Consider the following 20,413-nt stretch of genomic DNA (forward strand, 5'->3'; position numbering starts at 1 on the left):
ATGAAATAAGTTCACAAGAAAGCACACAGACTGTAAGTAGCCTAAAACAAGTGTTTACTAAATGGGTGGAGCACCTGATAGGGGGAAATATATTCTCCAATTCTAGGAAGTTTTGGAGACAAAGCTTCCAAAACATTCAGTTCATATTCAGAACTTAAAAAGATCACAAAAACAACTTATTTCTTCTTCCCAATCTGTAGTTCTGCCAAGGTTTATTGAGAAAATGTTACACATTCATGTGTTCACATATATACAATCATAAAATTATTTCGTCTTAGTAAATTTCCACTGTGAGTTAGGCTTTTTTTCTTTTAAATTTCCATTCCCTTCAATAAAACTGTGGTAGGGTTACTGCATATAAATAGATTCAGTTTAAGTGAATGTCTCAAATATATCATGCTGTTAGCAATAGCCAGAAAGTGATATCACTACAAGAAACTAAATTTCACATTGGCTTCAGGTCTAAGGTCATGAGAAAAAAAAAATAATGAATTTTTCAGTGTGTAAATTAGTTCTGGTATCTCAGAAGACTTGTCCTTTTTTTTTTTTTTTTTTTTTTAGCAAACCATCAAGCTCTGCTTTGTTGTTGTTGTTGTTTTTCATAAATGGATACAGTTTTTGTCAACAATTCCCCCAAAAGTGTTGGGGGTATGGTAAATTCCTTTTTCGCTGTAACTGATCTCAGATATGGCTCGTAAGTCTGTTAGCTTTTGACTTAAGACTCACAAGTCTGAAGTCCCATTTTTATGACTTTTTTATGGTAAGTGGGCTACACCTACAGAAATTTGCTTCTTCTTTTTGCACTGTAAGCATAAAGAAGAGGCTTCCTACATGTCTGTGCTTCTTGGCAAATCCTCAGTGACTGGCTCCAAATATAGACATTGGGGCATTCTACAGAGCAGGATGGGGAAAAGGAGAAGGCGGCAATCTAATGGACATGACACTCATCATTCACAGAATTTCATAAAAGGCTTATTATTGGTCAAGTACCCTACTTTGAAATTACTTCAGTTGAACTAGTTTAAGCTACGTCATTCCTGTCCCATCCATATGGTCATTCCTTTGTTTTTATACCCATTTTTTTTAAACATCCCCACCTGAGATGCAGTCAGTTTATCTTTGTTTTTCTTCTGGGTTTTATGTTGATGGATTATTTCATTTTTGAGGACCGGTGTGTGGGGATGAGAGGTTGATTAATGATTCCCGTGAGAGAAGGTAATGAACATTGTATACACTTGAAACAAAAGAAAAGACCAAAAAAAAAGAACTCTGTAGAAATTATGTAATTCTTAGCCACAAGTGATTTCTTTAAAAATGTATGAAAAGCTACTGCCTTCCTTAGACAGGATTTTATTTCTTCAGACACAAGTAGGTACATTTCTCCCTATAGATACTCATTAGTCAGCTGATACTATAGAGTGTCTGCTAAGGTTTGCTTAGTAAAACAGACCACTCTAGGTATTTGAGCAAGAAAGGACTTACTACAAGGAATTAATGCCTACAAAGCTATGGGAAAGGCTGGGAGAGAAGGGCAGACAGAACTTTCTGGTTTTGAAAAACCTGGAGTGCCAATTTGACAGGAAGCAAGCTCTCAGCTGTCTACAGCACTGAAATAAATGATTTTAGAGACACGGGAGAAGCCTTTGAAAACTTCACATTGCCATCTACCCATAAGTCTACGTTTGCCACTAATGGAGGAAAGAAAAGTCTCCTTATCTTCTCCTTTCCAAGTCTTTATGAATACCTCTCATCGATGGAATCTAAATAGAAAACTTCCAGGAGAATAGAGAAAAATCTAGGTTTTAGGCTTCGAGCGCTTTGGGTCACTGTACTTAAAAGGTCAGGGATGGGACTGCATTGATATCTCTATAACAAAGAGAGCACTGTCAGTTCATATAAGTCATAGGTGTAATTCTGCATTCTCTCCAGAGGACTAGCTTGAGTAATGTGAAGTGAGTTAGCATTCTAAATGTTTACATATCCTTTCTTATCCTGCCTCTTAATTGCAGAGAGGACAAGCTTTTTACTTCCATTTACAAGATGGTGTGCTTGTCAAAGTGTATAATCCAAAAGGAGACAGATATGTGCAACATACAGGTAATAAGGAAGTTACCTAGCAACCAACAATATTGGCAAAATCAGCTTTCCTTAGCCTTTTATGAGCACTTTGGTTAGCAAATTGGATCACATTAAAAGGTGAAGCAAGCAGGAACATTTTTCAATATTTTCGGTTATATCTTGTTTTAGAAGGTAAAAGTTTATCCCCATGATGGAAATGCGCCTTCAGGTGTATCTGATTTGTTTTCAGTTGATGAGAGCAGTTAAGCATATACGTATTACCGGTGGAAGGAACCTCACAGAAATGAGTGCTGCTTTTCTTGTGGTGTCGGAGTCTTCTTGACTGGCATGAAAGTATGTAAAAGTATTCTGTGTTCCTCTGCAAATAAAAATAATGGGGGCAAAAAGCTGATTTAGCAGCACCCCTGGTCTCTACCCACTGGGTACTAGTAGCACAACCCACAGTTGTGACAACCAAAAATGTCACCAGACATTGACAAATATCCCCTGGGAGAAAAGTCCCCTATGGTTGAGAAGCACTCTTCTAGACAGTTCAATATAATACAAAATAGAAATTAGAAACAGCTACTGAAAGGGAGACAAAATTATTATTTGAGATAATTGTTCACCTGGTAAAACCAAGACATTCAATTGAGAAGTTATTTGAACAAAAGACTTCAATAAACTAGTCAAAACTACATACATACATATATATATATACACATACAAAAATCAATAACCATCAGAAACAAGTTAGGAAATGCAATATAGTGTCCCTTTTGTAATGGGCAGCAAACACACAACAAAAACCTATGAAAACCACAAGTAAGAAATGTACGGACATTATAAAAAGAAAGGAATGAAAATATTTTTGCTAAAGCATCCCTTATACCTATAATAATCAAAACAGTGGTACACTGACACGGTATCTAACAAACAGACCAGTAGCACAGAATAAATGGCCTCAAAATGACCTAATTTACATTTAAAAAATTTAGTTTTGAAAGGTAGCATCACAAATCAGAAGGTAAAGGAGGGAAATTTAAATTCATTTTTATAAATTTATTTATTTTATTTATTTTTGGCTGCGTTGGGTCTTCGTTGCTGCGCACGGGCTTTCTCTAGCTGCGGCCAGAGGGGGCTGCTCTTGGTTGTGGTGCGCGGGCTTCTCGTTGCGGTGGCTTCTCTTATTGCGGAGCATGGGCTCTAGGTGCTCAGGCTTCAGTAGTTGTGGCTCACGGGCTTCAGTAGTCGTGGCTCACAGGCTCTAGAGCGCAGGCTCAGTAGTTGTGGCGTATGGGCACAGTTGCTCCGCGGCATGTGGAATCTTCCCGGACCAGGTCTCGAACCCGTGTCTCCTGCATTGTCAGGCAGATTCTTAACCACTGCGCCACCAGGGAAGCCCAAGGAGAGAAATTTTATTGAATGATTCTGGTACAGTTGGTTAACCATCTGAAAGAAAAATGTTAAATCCTTCACACTTTACATTTCAACAAAATAGGTGTTGACTCTTCTATGCCATTTTGTGGGTTATCCTTCTACCCAAGGGCCTGTTCTTTCTCCTTCACCGGCGCACTTGACATTCACCCCTGACTTACCAGAGCCATTCCGCCCCTGACTTCTGCTGTCTCTGTTAATTCCGCTCTCATATAATTCCACACCAGGATGAGCTTAGCATTTATCGTGAGTTTCTGTTTACTTAGCTCTCTTCTCTGCTAAACAGTTCACTCTTTGAGACTTTTATCACTGTATTCCCAGGCTCTAGCACAGTGGATTTATTTGTAAAGTATACTTATATTTTTTTAAATTGTGATAAAATACCCATAACATAAAAATTACCATTTTAACCATTTTTAAGTGTACGTCTCAGTGGCATTGAGTACATCATACTGTATGCAACCATCACCCCCATTCATCTCCAGAATACTTTACATCTTGCAAAACTGTAACTCTATGCCAATTAAACAGTAATTCCCTATTCCCTGCTTTCCCAGCGCCTAGCAACCACCATTCATTGTACTTTCTGTCTCTGAATTTGACAACTCTAGGTACCTCAGGTAAGTACCTACAGTATTTATCCTTTTGTGACTGGCTTATTTCATTTAGCATGATGTCTTCAAGGTTCAGCCATGTTGTAAAATTTATCAGAACGTCCTTCCTTTTTAGGACTGAATGATATTTTAATGTATGCATTTACCATGTTTTGTTTATCCATTCATCAATTGATGGACAGTGGGTTGCTTCCGCCTTTTGGCCATTGTGAATAAGCTGCTGTAAACATGTATGTACAACTGTTTTTTTTCCTGCCTTCAGTTCTTTTGAGTATGTACTCAGAAGTGAAATTGCTGGGTCATACAATAATTCTATTTTTAATTTTTTGAGGAAACACCATAGTGTTTTCATAGTGGCTGTACAATTTTATATTCCTACCAGCAATGCACATGGGTTCCAATTTCTCCACATCCTCTGCCAGCGCTTGTTTTCATCTGTTTTTTTTTTATATTAGGCGTCCTAAAGGGTATGAAGTGGTATGAATCATTCATTTTTATATCTTAGCAATTATCTGATTTGACTCACTCATTTTGCCATAAACAGACATTGAGTCAGAGAATTCATGGGACTTAGCACAGGTTAAGTGGCTACTTAACTTGTTTCCTGACTCCTGGTCTGTTGCTTCTCCACCAAGCCATCATGTTCCTCTGGTTACACAAGTAGACACAAAGAGGGACCCACCAGAAACTTTCCATTTTAATTTCACCGTTGCCTCTCTCCTGCTTTATGACTAAACATTTTCTAATCTTTCACTATAAAAAAGAGAGATAGCAGGAAAATTATGAGACTGTGGAGGAAATAACTATAAAAATGTGCCTATAGGTAACAATACTGTACTGTGCACCTAAAGTTTTGCTAAGAAGGTAGATGTCCTGATAAGTGTTTACCACAATAAAAAAGTTATATAAAAAGCTGAATAAGAAACATGAACAAATATTGTTTTCTCCACAAACCAGTAAAGAATGGTGAATTAAAAAGTAATTTACGCTCTGGTCTCAACAATGAATTGATAACCAGCTGAAGAGGTTTTAATTTATTAGTATACTGTGTATTTGGGGCCTCAAAGGAGTAGTTCTCAGGAAATTGCTATGTGTAAAAGAGAACTGAATATATTCATAGGATGTATATTGCCTATTGCTTTGTCATTTTCTATTAATATGAAGAGATTTGGATTTGATTTTTAGAGTTCTCAAAATATTTCGTGATTCAGAGGTAATGTAGTCTGTGAATATTATAAAATGCACCATTTTCTGGCAGCCTAAAACCAGCTACAGAAAAAGAACTACTTGTGTAAACATCCAATCACAGAATCCTTCCCCCTCACTGGAATCACAACACAAAAATAATCCCAGCACATTCATGAATATATTAAAGCAACATAAGGCAGCAGTGCAGAATACACCTGCCTCAAAGTCGCTATCACTGAGAAAACCAGCAGCAGTGATGTAAATCTCAGCTCTGAGTGCCCATCGCCTCCAGGGAACTGGAACAGCCTGCGTAGAATCAATGCTCTGTGAAGCAAAGGAAATGGTGATGTCACCAACCTGACTGCAGAACTCCCAGAGCACCCTGGATTTTCCCACCGTAAGACCCATCAAACGTTTTTGAAGTGACTTTCATCCTTATCTAGACCATAATCTCCAGGAAATCAGGAGTCCAGGCTGCTTGGTTCATCATTGTCTCCCCTGCACTTTGCTCAGGGCTAGACACATAGGAAACACTCAATGAACATTTGCTGACTTTGTGAGTAAACGAATGTTAGCAAATGTATATGAGCATGATTGGGAAAGTTCTAATTGTTTTAAACTCTAGAGTTTTATTTCTGCACATGACACCAAGGGTTCTTTCTTACTAACTCACCATTATATCTGTTTGTAAAATGGTGTGAGCGCCCAGATGAAAGGCTGAAGGTATAAATGATAAGGGTCAACCATTTACTATCCACGTGGGAGATCCTCCTGTGTCCTGTTACTACTGCCGTTGGGAAGAACATAGTGTAGCATGGTCACCCTGAATAAAAATAAGTGGTATTTCTGAGTTCTTTCTATTTACCTGGCATCATGCTAACAAGCTTTCCCTAGATATCTAATTTAATCCTTTTAAGAATGCTGTACGATGAGCTTGATGTTGCCATCATTCCTATACTACATATGAGAAAACCTTGGCTTAAATTGATTAAATATCTACCCAAAGTCACAATGCTACAAAGGAAGTGGGACTTGGAAAACTGTGCTGTTAGTAAAACTGTGCCGTCAGTCCTGGGTTCTGCTGCTAATATGATAGACTCAAACTGCTCTCTTTCTCTAAGGAGAGGATTCCAGTGCAGAAGGATACTGTAGTTGCAGCTCTCAAAACACTCAGATTACACTGTAGACAGAGAACAAGGGCCAAAATCACAGTATATAAATAACAGCATTCCATATTGTCATTAGTAAGACTTCAGAAGCCTCACCCATCTGGATTTCACTCATGATGGAAATACATCCACCTGCTTACAACACTTAAGCCAAACTCAGTGAAGTTGCCCAAGCAGAGGAGCGAACAGCTCTCACCACATTTAAGCACTCAATTGTTTCTTTATCCTAGAAGGATCCTCTCTTCTAACCCTCAGGTAATTAGTAGCCTTTTCATGCTCTCAAACTTAATTCAAATGCTACCTCTCCTGTGAAACCTTCTCCCAATCCCCAAAGGAATTTTTCCTTTCTCTCTGCCCCCATTCTGTTGTACCTTTGTTTACTTGGGCATTTAATTGGAGTAATGAAATTCAGATAGTGTATGATCAAGAGCAGTTACATTTTAAAGTAAGTATGTAAATTATCCGGAAAATTCACTCACCCCAGAGTACTATACTTATTTTAGGAAATAGTTAAACATAGTATCCAACCAACTACCAGTTATGTAGTGTTCAATAATTGCTGTAATTAGGGAATACTTCTTGTTGAAATAAGCAAAATTTAGTGGAAACAACAGTTAAAAGAAATGAGCCCCAGGAAAACCACTCTAAAGTCCTCTTCTATTCATGCACGTTTGGGTACAAAAGTGGTTTTGTATTTTTTAAGTGCAGAAATATAAAAACTGTTAATTCGTTATTTGCTTAGCATTGGGTTCACTTTTTGGCCCTTAGAGGCTAAAATGAAATGCCCATCAGCTACTTGATTCTGGTTTGCTTTTGTGATAACAGCTCAGTTTAGAATGCTGAGGTCACATCTGAGTTCAGTGCCTTAGAGAGTCAGAGGGACTTCTTTGTACCAGGGGAATCACTCATACTAGGGGAATCGTAGTGTTCAGACGGCAGAAAGGATTTACATATCGTTTGAGATGCTAAAGCTTTATTTTTGGTGAAAAAATTGCTGCGCCTTTTAGTGCTTGCCTGTAGGCAGAGTGCATGGCTGAACTCCGTGCCGGAAGAGTTGCAGCTGAGATGAGGAACCAGACGCTGCTTTCTTTCGTGAATCTATTCTGAGTAGTCCCATTTCTGTTTATGAAGCAAATAAATTTTGATCATATCTCCCAAGCTCCATATGAGTATTCTGTGTGGGCTGCTCTGTTCTCTATTCTTAGGCAGTGTAAATATGTGGACTTCAGGCTGAAACTATTGTTGCATTTAAAAATCAAAATTGAGTCAGTATATTCATTCCTCCTAGAAATTCATAGGGACTTTACACATTCAGTATTAAACCTTCCTGATAGATAGCATTCTGTAAATTTACCTGCTAATTGGCCAGATATATCTGTGAAAAACCAGAAAGTAAAAGTGCATTGTGATTCCACTTACTCTCTGTGTCTTCCTGAGAGGGGATTCAGTGACTCTTGCATTTGCAAAAAATAAAACACATAACTTTTCCAGGGCACGGAGGTAACAAGACTATATTTAACCTTGGCTTTTCAGTTATGAAGTTCATTTGAAATGCACTAAGTTCATTAGTATGAATATTTCATTTCTCTTAACAGTAATGACATTGATGGGTTCTCAGTTTTTTTTAGTTCCACACGGTTTCTGTAAACCTGAGTGTGGACATGGGTGGTGGATCATTTGAACTTCTCTCTCCAAATAAATAGTAGCATCCTGGGTATCAAAGACTGTTTTATTCTCCTCTTAATTGCCCCTCAGCATTGATCAGTACGCTGGGTGTGTAGTTAGTGTTTTATAAGCATTTGCCGGCATCTTAGGAAAGAAAATGTTTCTAAACCCAAAGGGAGAAAAACTTTTTATAAAAATAGTTAGAAATGTATTCTTATTTAGAGAAAAATAACCCTAAAGTCTTGCACATTAAAAAACACAACCCAAGCTAAACTTTTAATGCCATTTTATTCTGTTGCAATTTATTTTCTTGTATTATGTATATTTTTGAATTATATAAACAGTAAAATGTATATAGCCACTCCCTCCATACCCCACCTGTATACCTTGCTGTTCTTGCCTACAATTCTTTATTCACGAAGTTCCTCTTTTGCCTAAAGGCTATTCTCACCTTTCATCAGTTAACTTTAACTTTTTCTTTTAAGATTCAATTCAAGCAGCATCACTTCCAGAAAGCCATCATAATACCTCTGTATTAGAATTTGATATTTTATGCTAAAAATATTTTCTTCCCCATTACCTTAAGCTCCCTGAGGGCTAAGTTTATGTTCTATTTATTTTTGTTTCCCAATACCTGGCATGTAGTGAACACTCAGTAAAAAAATTTTAAGCCTAAATGCTAGTTATTCATATTTATATTTATATTATTTATATCTCCATTTATATTTGTATCACCAGTTTTCAGTATCTGGGAATGTTCTTTTCTTGTTTTCCTCTCTGTAATATCCAAATCCCAGGATTTATCAAGTTACCATAGATTCTGGAGACATTATAATCTCTTCTGTGTTAATAATGGTTCTCAAACTTGATTGCGTATTGGAATCACCTGAGGAGTTTTAAAACATACTCATGCTCATAGTAAGTCATATTAATATCCTGTACACCCAGTATGATGTATTAAGGTGGGCTACAGTATTACCTCTGTGGAACGCATCTGGAAAGGGTATAACCCAGTCTAATCATGAGAAAACGCCAGGCAGATCCAACTGAGTGGTAGTCTATGAAATGATTGGCTGGCATGCTTCAACATGCTTAAATTTATGTTACGAATTTCACCTTTATTTTCATGATCTAATGCAGGGTCCTCTGAACCAGGAAATGGACATTAGTAGGAAAACTGGTAATATTTGAAAAAGACACAGATTAGTTAAAATATTCCATCATTGTTAATTTTCTGATTATGATGACTGCAGTATGGTTATATAAGGTGTTAATATTAGAGAAAGCTGGGTGAAGGCTGTATGGTAATCCTCTGTACCATTATCACAACTTGACTGTAAATCTACAATTACTTAAAAAGTCACTTATGTCACTACCAGGTGTTCTGATTTAAATTGTCTGGGTTGAGACCTTGAAACTGGGACGTTAAAAATCTCCCCGGGTGATTCCAATGAACAGATAAGTTGAGAACCAGTGCTCTAAACCAAAGGTACCTGAATTTGGCTGTCCATTAGAATCACCTGGGAAGGTTTTTTTAAAAATCCCAATGCTCAGTCTTTACCCCAGATTAAGTTAGAATATCTAGGGCTTGGACAAAGGCATTGATATTTTTTAAAAGCTCTTGAAGTAATTCTATGCAAAACATGGTTGAAAATTGCTACTCTCTAGGCTAATGTTCCCCAATGTGCATGATTATAAGCATATCCTGGAATGTTCCATGATCATGACAATGGTCCATGAACATTTTAATATAGACGTCCCCACTCCAAACCTACTGAATCAATATTCAGAGGAGATAAGAATTTTTAACATTCAGCCAAAGTGAATTTTATGATCAGAAAAGTTCGGGAAACATTACAAGTTATCTGGAAATACTGAAGTTGGTCTAGATTCTGGCAGTGAAGGCTGAGGCCCTGCAGAGAGAGACTTTTCCTTATTGTACCAGCAGGAGAAGGAGGGGTATAAACGATGGGCTCAGAGGAAATCCATGGATGATAAATCCCCCAGCCTGGATAGAATATGTTTGGCCATTATTTATTCAATAGTGATTTACTAGGGAAAGAGTAATGGAAAGGCAAGTACCTGCCCTCACAAAACTTGCATTCCAGTGGTAGAGGGACACACATGATAAACAAGTAAATTCATAAGTGAACATGGTATTTCAGATAAATTACACTTCAAAATAATTTTAAAACAGTCTAAATGTCCATCACCAGATGAATGGATAAACAAACTGTGGTATATAAATTCAATGGAATATTATTCAGCCATAAAAAGGAATGAAATACTGATACGTGCTACAATGTGGATGAACCTCGATAACCTTATGTTAAGTGAAATAAGCCAGACACAAAAGGTCGCATATTGTATGGCTCCATTTATATTAAATGTGCAGAAAAGGTCAGTCCCTAGAGACAGAACACACATTGTTGATCGCCAGGGGCTGGGGTAGGTGAAATGGGGAGCAACTACTTAATGCATGTGGCATTTCCTTTTGGAGTTATGAAAATATTCTGGAAGTCGATAGAGGTTAGTTGCACAACATTTTAAATGCACTAAATGCCACTGAATTGTTCACTTTAAAATAGTTAATTTTATGTTATGTGCACTATAGCTCAATAAAAATAGTAATGAGTTTTAAAAACTTAATATGGCAACATCATAGAGAAAGGTAGGTGGTGGATGGATACTCCAGATTGGGCCACCAGGGAAAGCATTGCCCAAGGAGTTACTTTTGAAATAAGACCTAAGTGATAGAAGAAGCCAGTCATGTAAACATCAAGGGTTAGAGAATCCCAAATGCAGGGAATAGCAAGTGCAAAGGCCCTAAGGTGGGAATGAGCTACACATATTGTAGGAAGGGAATAAGGCCAGCATAGTGAGGGAGGGGAAGAGTGAGTGAAGTTTTAAGGGACAATTGGGGTAGGGCGTATGGGAGCTTATAGAGTTTTAACAGCCATCATCTGAACCTAACTAACTAACTAACTAACTAACTAACTAACTATATATATATATGTACACATATATATGTGTGTATATATACATATATGTGTGTATATACATACATATATACGTATATATATATGATTAAAATATATATACATGTCTGTTTATATTTTTAAGTTAGTGTGTATGAAAAATGGATTTTTGGAGACAAGGGTGGAAGCAGAAGGACCAGCTAAGATGCTATTTCAGTGTAGCAGGGAAGATAGTAACTTGGAGTAGAGTGATAGTCATAGAGAAAGAAGTAAATGGGTTCAGAATCTCTTTTGAAGGGCATGTTGATGGAATAGATGTAGAGATGTGAGGGTAGGAAAGAGGAACAGGTTGGGGGGTTGGTGTTATCTGAGCATGTTTGTTTTCCCATTTCGGATAGGGCTGAATTTTCGGATAGGAGGGGAATTTTGAGGGAGAATACATATGTTTAATACCTCTCAAGCTCCAAGGTATCTTGGTGGCCCTAGAGAATTTTGTCTTATCTTGATCAATGTCAAGGGTATCTTAGACATTGAATTATTAAATGCTGACGATGAGTACCTGTTTCAATTACTAGTCATGACTGGCTTTGTTCTAAGGGCTGAGATAGGTGTCTTGTTTGATTTAAATTAAATTTAATTAAAATGAAATTTTAATTAAAATTTAATTAATTTAAATTAATTTTTTTTTTAATTTAAAAAAAAAGTGTCTTTTTTTTCTGGCTTACTTGTGTCCCTGCAGCCATTTGGGAATAAGAATCAAGCTGAATACTTACAAAAAAGATTCTTTATGGGTGTTGAATTCTTATGCACAAATGCATGGAGTTAGAGTAGAAATAAATAACTGAGATAAACATCAATGCTTTTCCGTAGACATCACTCAGACCAGGTCCACTGGTGGCCATCTCCCTGCCTCTTGCAGATCCTGTGAACATCTGGTTGTGAACATCTGTTTCTTCATTAAGAGCTCATTAGATGACACCCCTGCAGAGGCATCACTGACCCCTTCCTTGAACGACAAGTCCTTTTTTCTCCCTCCCACCACTGAACTTCAGTGATTGATGATCTGCAAATCCTTGGGGAGGAAAGCCTGGCAGTTCCTAGCATAGGAAAGGCCATGTGGTCCCCACCACTTTTCCTCCCCTTTCCTCTTTCAATAGCAATACTTTTATTGAGGAAGTGGTATCATAGAGCTTCCCTTCTAAGAATGCCTCCTGCCAGCTACCCTTATTACTAACAGCATCTAGGAAGAAGCACAGCTGTAACTACACTTCCCTAAGTTGTCATTTTGTAACAACGGCAAATCTGATCAGGAATCTTTACAAAGGAGGAGCATGGCTCCTCCATCCTTATTAAAATATATTCGTTCTTACCACTGGTGTTTAAAATGAAAAATGTGTGAAAACAAGTTCGGCATATTATTTGAGGGAATTTGTGATTTCCATATTCAGTGGAAATAATTTTCCAGTCTCTTTCCTTTGAAAAACAACCAGCACTATGCTGATAAATATGGAATAATAAGTATCCTTGTCAGAAAGTGGTCTAATCTGATACTTTTCTACCTTTTGTGCAGAGAAAATAAACTCTGCTCATACAAACTATGTATTAAACTAATATATTACGTCTAGATTCATTCCTGTATCTGTTAAACAAAAACATTTTGCCAATATGTGTTGTTTAATAGCCCCATAACCTGAGAAAATAATTTATATCTATATCCATATCTATATTTCATCTATATTTATCTATCCATTTATTATCTATTTCCATTCTTGGTTTATGTAATAATGATACAATTTGAGTAAAATAAACTCTGAGAATTAAACATACTAAGTAAATTTCCTTTTGCAAAACAGTGGCTTACTGTATAATGCTCTAGAACTGGAATTTTGCTATAGAGTAGCTGATGCCCTGAAAAAGAAATTAATTGCCCTCATAAAAGTAAGTATTTTACTTCAAGTGCACATTTTACTAAAGCAGCTTTTTGATGGGATCAGTTCTAATGTGAATGTAATGAATATGCTGGTCATAATAATAAATGGGTCTTAGGCTCAGTTTTCTCAAATGATGCTAAGGAGGTTTTTCCAAAGTTTCAGTTAAGTGTGAACTGAAGACTTTCTAGCCTCTGCTTATGATGAGCTTAATAAAATACCTTAGGACAAATTCTGACCTTAACTGCATGTTCTGTTTTGAAATAAAGTTTTGCCACAGAGTAAGAGTTGACTTACTTATTTCCTCAGTGGAAATATTGAGGAAGTTGGGGATTAGTAGGACTGATGGCATGCTGTAGACATAATATATTTGAATGTTACATTTGCTCATCTAACAGGATATTGAATAGAGACCGACATGGTATAATTTTCCCTTCTACTTAAGGCAGTTCTAAATTATTATTTATTTTGGCCTAAGTTTTACAAGTCCCTCAGCTTACTGGTATACTGGTATGGTTCATGTATGGATGAATTTTTTCCTTCGGAGATATATATATATATATATGATATAAATCAGTGTATCATTCCTAAGACTGGATGATTATCCATGGAATGGAAAACATTCTTTTTCTTTGATCTTGGGACTCCCTCAGACTAGGCTTCAAGCCACCTGCTATGTTGGAAAACTACATGAGTAGAGTCTTCTAGGAAAAAGGTGAAATTAGCTATAATATGAAGTTGTCCACACATTTGTTTAAGCCAAGACTTTGCCTCTGAGGAAAATTTGCCGTGTCCATTTGGAAAGTAAGTTCTATTCCACTGTAGGGTTAATAAAGAACAAAAACAGAGCAGTGGAAGTTCTCTGAGTTTGGCTGGAGATTGCAATGAGAAAAAAATGTTTGGGGAAATGTTAACAGATGCAGCAGGGGGTAATTCCCCAAAGATACCAACTCTCTAAGCCTTGCAGGAGAATGCATATTCTTGTCAGCACGGGCAGTATCTGAGAACTCTGCAAAACAAAGTATTAGGCATAACCTTTGCCTAGCCACGAGAGCTATCTTGTTAATAATAGAATTTGTAAAGCCCAAAGAAGAGTACAAGTAGGCTGGGGACGCGGGAAGAAGCAGATTTAACCCCCAGCATTCCAGGCCCTTGTTACTTGAGTGTGGGTGCAACGAAGAAGGCTAGGGAGTAATGAGGAGGCATCACAAACCTGTTCTGTACTGTGCTTTCATTTAAGACTCTGGATTTAGGCATTTGCAGGAGGAACAAACCAGTGTTCTGCAGTGTTGAAGAATACACATTTTTATGTTTAAGATTATGTTATTATGTCAATGTCAGAAGCTGTAGAGCTCTGGTGAGCATAAGCGTTCATATCAAATGACAGAATCTGTGTTCACATCCTGGTTCTGCCCTTATTTTCTTTGTGAGCTGGGCTGAGTACTTAATATCTCTCCCTTCATTTATTTCATCTGTAAAGCAGGGTAATTCCTAATTCATAGATTCTTATAATTAAATGAGATCATGCATCAACAGCTGAGTATAGTAGGACATCGGATTGTCCCTGAAAAGCAAGAGACACAAGAAACTGACTGCAGCAAAGGCTGCCCAGAAGCCCCTAGTTATGCAAGATGACCGCCTAATGCCAGGCCTATGTTTTATGTAATCTTTCCTCACTGATTAAGCAATGTCTCTGCTGTTGTTGCCTCACAGTCACTTGACTGTGTGTATGCTTCACTGCTAAATGTTCTTTCTAACTCACTGTGTTTCCTAACAGCTAGTCTGATCTTTCCTTCCATAGCTTCAGGCCACAGCTTCCTGTTCTCTCATCTGAAACTGAGCAATTCCCTTCCCTCATTAATTTTGTAACCTTGAAGCTATTGAAGCAGTCTGAGCAAAAAGCCACCTGCAGTTTTCTTTTTTTTCTAAACTCATACGAATAGAATTCTTTCCTTTTCTTTTCACACATGCATGGAAACCTGAATTCCTTTTTCTCTTAGTGTTGGCTCTAATTGTAGTTAATGAAACGTTTTCTGTATTGAGCCCTTCCGATTAATTAAGACTTCTTCTTTTTCTAATGAAGAAGGCATAACCCATTACCTGAAAAGCCGATCAGGAGGATTTAAAGAAACTTTCCCCTTTATGGTACTTAAAACCATTTTAATTTCTTGCCGTAATAAGGTAGCTGAAGCATGGGAAATAAATCCATACATAGCGGTACACTAGCACTCAGTTTAAAACACAATTTTAGACATATAAAGCATACAGTTAAGGGTTATGTTACCCACAGAGGCTGTTGTTCTGGCCTGGGTTTCTTCTAAATGATGATCACTTGGCATTGACAGCAAAGTCAAATGATTAATATTTCCTGGACATGTTTATCTGAGGCACAGAATTAGCAGATACCAAAACTCTCAATAAAACTATGGTTTGTGGAATTCTACTTATTTATTGGGAACTACCTTATTACAGGTAGCTCCCAAGAAGAGAAAGAAGCAAATATTTCCCCTAGATTCCACTTATTGAATTTATCACATAGGATCCTTTGGGACTCAGCATTTATTCTCCATCTCTGCAGGCAACTAAGGCTGAGCTAAGCTAAAATGTGGCAAGAATAAACACTTACAGTCCTGAAGTAGAGCTACTGTTCTGTGCACTTGTCAAGTCGAATGCCACTCATGTTGGTTTCAGACCCTCCTATCTGAAGTGGGATCTTTGTTGGACTTCTCTTATTTGTTTTAAGAGAAAAGGCTCCATCTTAATAAAGAACAAAGAATCAATAAGGAGGAATTTAAGTGTAACTAAGAAACCGAATTGAAAATTGAAAACACAACAGCAAACTAAACTATATTGCACATTACTACAGATGTTTACCTCAGTGATTTGAAGTCAGATGTAACTGACTTTGAATTCTGGCTTTACCACTGATGAGATTTTGTAACTGGTGAAGAAGTCATTTCATGTGTCTAAAAGCCCATTTTCTCACATTCAGAGTGGAAATAACAGTCACTTCTTAGAGTTACTGTCAAAATTATATGAGATATGAACTCCCATTTCTAGGACATGTGCTAGGGAAAAGCTAGCTTCTGTCTTTTTTTTTTTTAATTTACTTATTTATTTTTATATTTTTTTATTTTTTGGCTGTGTTGGGTCTTCATTTCTGTGCGAGGGCTTTCTCTAGTTGCGGCAAGCGGGGGCCACTCTTCATCGCGGTGCGCGGGCCTCTCACTATCGCGGCCTCTCTTGTTGCGGAGCACAGGCTCCAGACGCGCAGGCTCAGTAGTTGTGGCTCATAGGCCTAGTTGCTCCATGGCATGTGGGATCCTCCCAGACCAGGGCTCGAACCCGTGTCCCCTGCATTAGCAGGCAGATTCTCTGCCACTGCGCCACCAGGGAAGCCCCTAGCTTCCTTCTTGAAGCTTCCTACTTCCTACTCTTGGAAGTTAAAGCCATAGATAGCCCTCTTGTATCAGTTAGCCACTGATGCTTAACAAACCAACCCCAAAGCCAGTAGCTTAAAACAACAACCATTTATCGAAGTTACTTCTTCCAATTTAGGTAACACTGAGCAGGGTGATTATTCAGGCCTCATCTGGGCTCTCCTGCTTCTCATGCTCCTGCAGTTGGCTCAATCAAAATAATTGATTTTTATGAATGTTTACATATTTTAGCCCTTTTCAAAATAGTGATATTCACAATATTTAGCAATCACTTCGGCAGCAGCTCAGACCAGTCAAGTGCAATTGCAGGGCTGGATGCCCCCTGCAAGGTGATTGTTAATCACTTAGTTCCTGGATGTTCAGTTGGTCTGAGGGGCCAAGTTGGGGAGGCTGGACAGCGAGGGAGAGGGCTGTCTGGGGGACTGGTGCAGCAGCTATAGATCAGCCAATACAAAAGTGTTTCTGATACACACTGGTGAATGTTAGCCTTGCCCCATCCAAATTATAATCTTCTTCCTGGCCACGTTGCCCCAAGCTCTTGATACCTTATCACTAATATACTGTACCTTGCAGTTAGCACTAGTGCCCCCTTCATCTTGGTACCAAAGATACTGCTTACATCCATGTGTCTCTCCATCTCACCTCTCCCAAATTCCAATAAACCCACATCAATAGCAAGCACAAGTTTTATACATGCTTCTTAGAAATAGGGCAATGACTCTTAATTGGGGAAAAGATGGCAGTAATGGGCTTGGAAAAAAATATTGTTTTCCAATATTATAATAATCATATTTGTCAAGTGGGACACAAAAAGTCCAATTATTTTTCATCATAATAGGTAATAAAAGTTGGTAGAGATTTGCCCAAACACACAATGCTCAAAATAGGAAGAGACCTACACCCCATTTCAAAAGGCACCATGGATTAAAAACATTGAGATACATAAAACTAAAGGTAATATGGAGAAAGCCAGAATCTCTAGGGTGAAACCCAGGAGTCTGATTTTAAACAGATCATTCTTACTGACACTAAAGTTGGAAAATCATTGGCTACAGATGGTCTGCTGTATTGAGGAAATGCAGTTGTAAAAGGGCACTAACCTTAGTAAAACACAGGGATGTCAGCTTACTAAGGCAAGTTTGAGCTATGCACTGGATACGGAATTCTGTCCCATAAACTGGTTAGGGTCTTTCTTCTGAGCTCTTTGCATAGTCCCATCCTTAAACCTGTCCTGATAACACTGATGCTCCCAAGTTTTACCTCTTTGGGAATTGTATAAAGCTGGCCAAGATCACTCGTAGCAGGCATCCAGAGGTAGTTCCTGTCCTGAACCTTGACAGGTAACCTGTCGGGGCTCCGTTGAAGTTCCTGCATGCCTTGGAAGTCCCATCTGCTAAGCAGGGGTATCAGCCTGAATGCCTTGGGCTCCAGATTCTGTTAAAGTCACTGGCCACTTGCTAAGAGCCATGATAAGTAGAGCCCACCCTCGAATCAGCCCATCACATTTTTATTCAATTTGCTACAACAAACTTGACTTAAGAACTTGCATATCTTACCTCTCATGAGATCATTTTGTTTTCACACTCTCCGTATCTCATTAGGTGTAGGAAGAAGAGGCAAGAAGGGATTTTATCTTTTATAAATGCTTGTTATGCATATAGAGATATCTGGGATGTTGAATTTATTTAGATTCAAGACAGGTGGACCAAACACTTTAGGTAAGTTCCTCAGGTTTTAAAAAGATTACTCATGGCTTCACCAGATGCTCTGCAATTTCATCAGCAGTGTATGCTGTATAAAGATGCTGCCTCAAAAAGGAGAGATACTTAGTTTGATGCCATGGCTTTCTTTTTGTGCTTACCTCAGTGAGGAAAGAGTTCAAATACATTTTTTAGCCTCATCTGTTTACAGTGTTTTCTATGAGCCCATTACCGGATAATTACCCAAATAAGGAGTTATTTCTCTGAAGTTGGTCTGCCAAAATTCATTGCAATACCAAATACAAATGCTGTTAAAATGGGTAATATTTGGAAACTCTTGTTAGTCTGTCACAGTAGTAAATATATTGCATAATTTGAAAGCCGTGACTATTATGCATTCCTTCAAAACACAAAGTATTCAGGAAGAGTTGATAAAGGTAATGAAAACTAAGTAAAGGTAATGAAAACAAAATAATATTTAAAAATCATTTTTTTGACCTTCCATTCCAGTTGCTAATAAACGCAGAATATCTTCAATTAAAATGTAAATGGAATTCACTGCATGAAGCTACCTGGATGATGTGTGATCACTGAATAATTTGCAAACGGCCACTGAATAATGGCCAAAAGAAAGTAGAATTATTGCTTCATGACTCACATTTTGATATTTTATGATCATTTCTCTCTAGTGCTGGGACTTTGTGACCCTGGACAAGTTTCTTAGCCTCCCAGAGTCTCTGCCTTTCCTTCTATAGTATGAGGAAATTGAAACCAATGATCTACAAGATCCTTTCCTGTTCTAAAATTCTGTGATTTTTTAGGTCACTGGCTTTATTATAGCTTGTTTTCTTCTGCCCTGCCTAATGAGTCACTGAAAGAAGGACTGATTTTGGACCCAGATATGAATTCAAATCTTGTCTCCTCACTTCCTAACTGTGTGAACATAAACAAGATACCTTTTCCAAGATTGTTGATGTGTAACAAATGGAGAACACCTACCTGGTGGAATGATGATAAATAAGTAAGGAAGTAAAAAGCTCCAAGTACAGAATCCTCCACTTACAACTCGTCAGGTTCACCATCAACTGTATTCCTTTTCTTATCCTGCATCATTTTGCAACTCTCAAATCTGCCTTTTCCATGAAATCTTCTGGCCTCTGACCTCTGGTCCCTACAGAAAAAGTTATAATCCTGGAGACTGTACTAGAAGGATGGTAAAACATAGAACCATGGCAGATAAGACCTAAAAGATAATTTGGTTTTTCTCCTGAGTTGTCTTGGTGAAAAAAATAATGGCATCTATTGAAAACAGTTGTCCTGCCTGACATTTCTTTTTCTTTTTGTCTATGAAGTCGTACTGGCCTTATTTTTTGTAAATGAGATATATCTGAATCATGAGAAAGTGACATGCTTCCTAAATGACAGACAACCTTTTCTTTTTTATTTTTAATTTATTTTATTGATGTAGAGTTGATTTATAATGTGTTAATTTCTGCTGTACAGCAAAGTGACTCAGTTATACATATATATATATATACATTCTTTTTCATATTCTTTTCCATTATGGTTTATCACAGGATATTAAACATAGTTCCCTGTGCTATATGGTAGGACACCTTGTTCTTTATCCATCCTATATATACTAGTTTGCATCTGCTAATCCCAGACTCCCAGTCCATCCCTCCCTTACCCTCTCCCTTGGCAACCACAAGTCTGTTCTCTATGTCTGTGAAATTGTTTCTGTTTCGTAGGTAAGTTCATTTGTCTCATATTTTATTTTATTTTTTAATTTTTAAAAAATTTTACTTATTTATTTATTTGATTTTGAATTTTATTTTATTTATTTTTTTATACAGCAGGTTCTTATTAGTCATCCATTTTATACACATCAGTGTATACATGTCAATCCCAATCGCCCAATTCAGCACACCACCACCCCCTCCCCCCTCCGCTTTCCCCCCTTGGTGTCCATACGTTTGTTCTCTACATCTATGTCTCAATTTCTGCCCAGCAAACCAGTTCATCTGTACCATTTTTCTAGCTTCCACATATATGCGTTAATATACGATATTTGTTTTTCTCTTTCTGACTTGCTTCACTCTGTATGACAGTCTCTAGATTCATCCACATCTCTACAAATGACCCGATTTCATTCCTTTTTATGGCTGAGTAATATTCCATTGTATATATGTACCACTTCTTCTTTATCCATTCACCTGTCGATGGGCATTTAGGT

General features: G+C 37.6%; 1 protein-coding gene across 5 annotated transcripts in view; it reads left to right on the forward strand.

Annotated features, from left to right (window-relative positions):
* OXR1 (oxidation resistance 1) overlaps positions 1-20,413 on the forward strand; it is a 452,616-nt gene that overhangs the window by 236,747 nt on the left and 195,456 nt on the right. The window lies entirely within an intron of this gene.

Source organism: Eschrichtius robustus, chromosome 17, assembly GCF_028021215.1.
Source record: "Eschrichtius robustus isolate mEscRob2 chromosome 17, mEscRob2.pri, whole genome shotgun sequence".
Lineage (NCBI taxonomy): Eukaryota > Metazoa > Chordata > Mammalia > Artiodactyla > Eschrichtiidae > Eschrichtius > Eschrichtius robustus.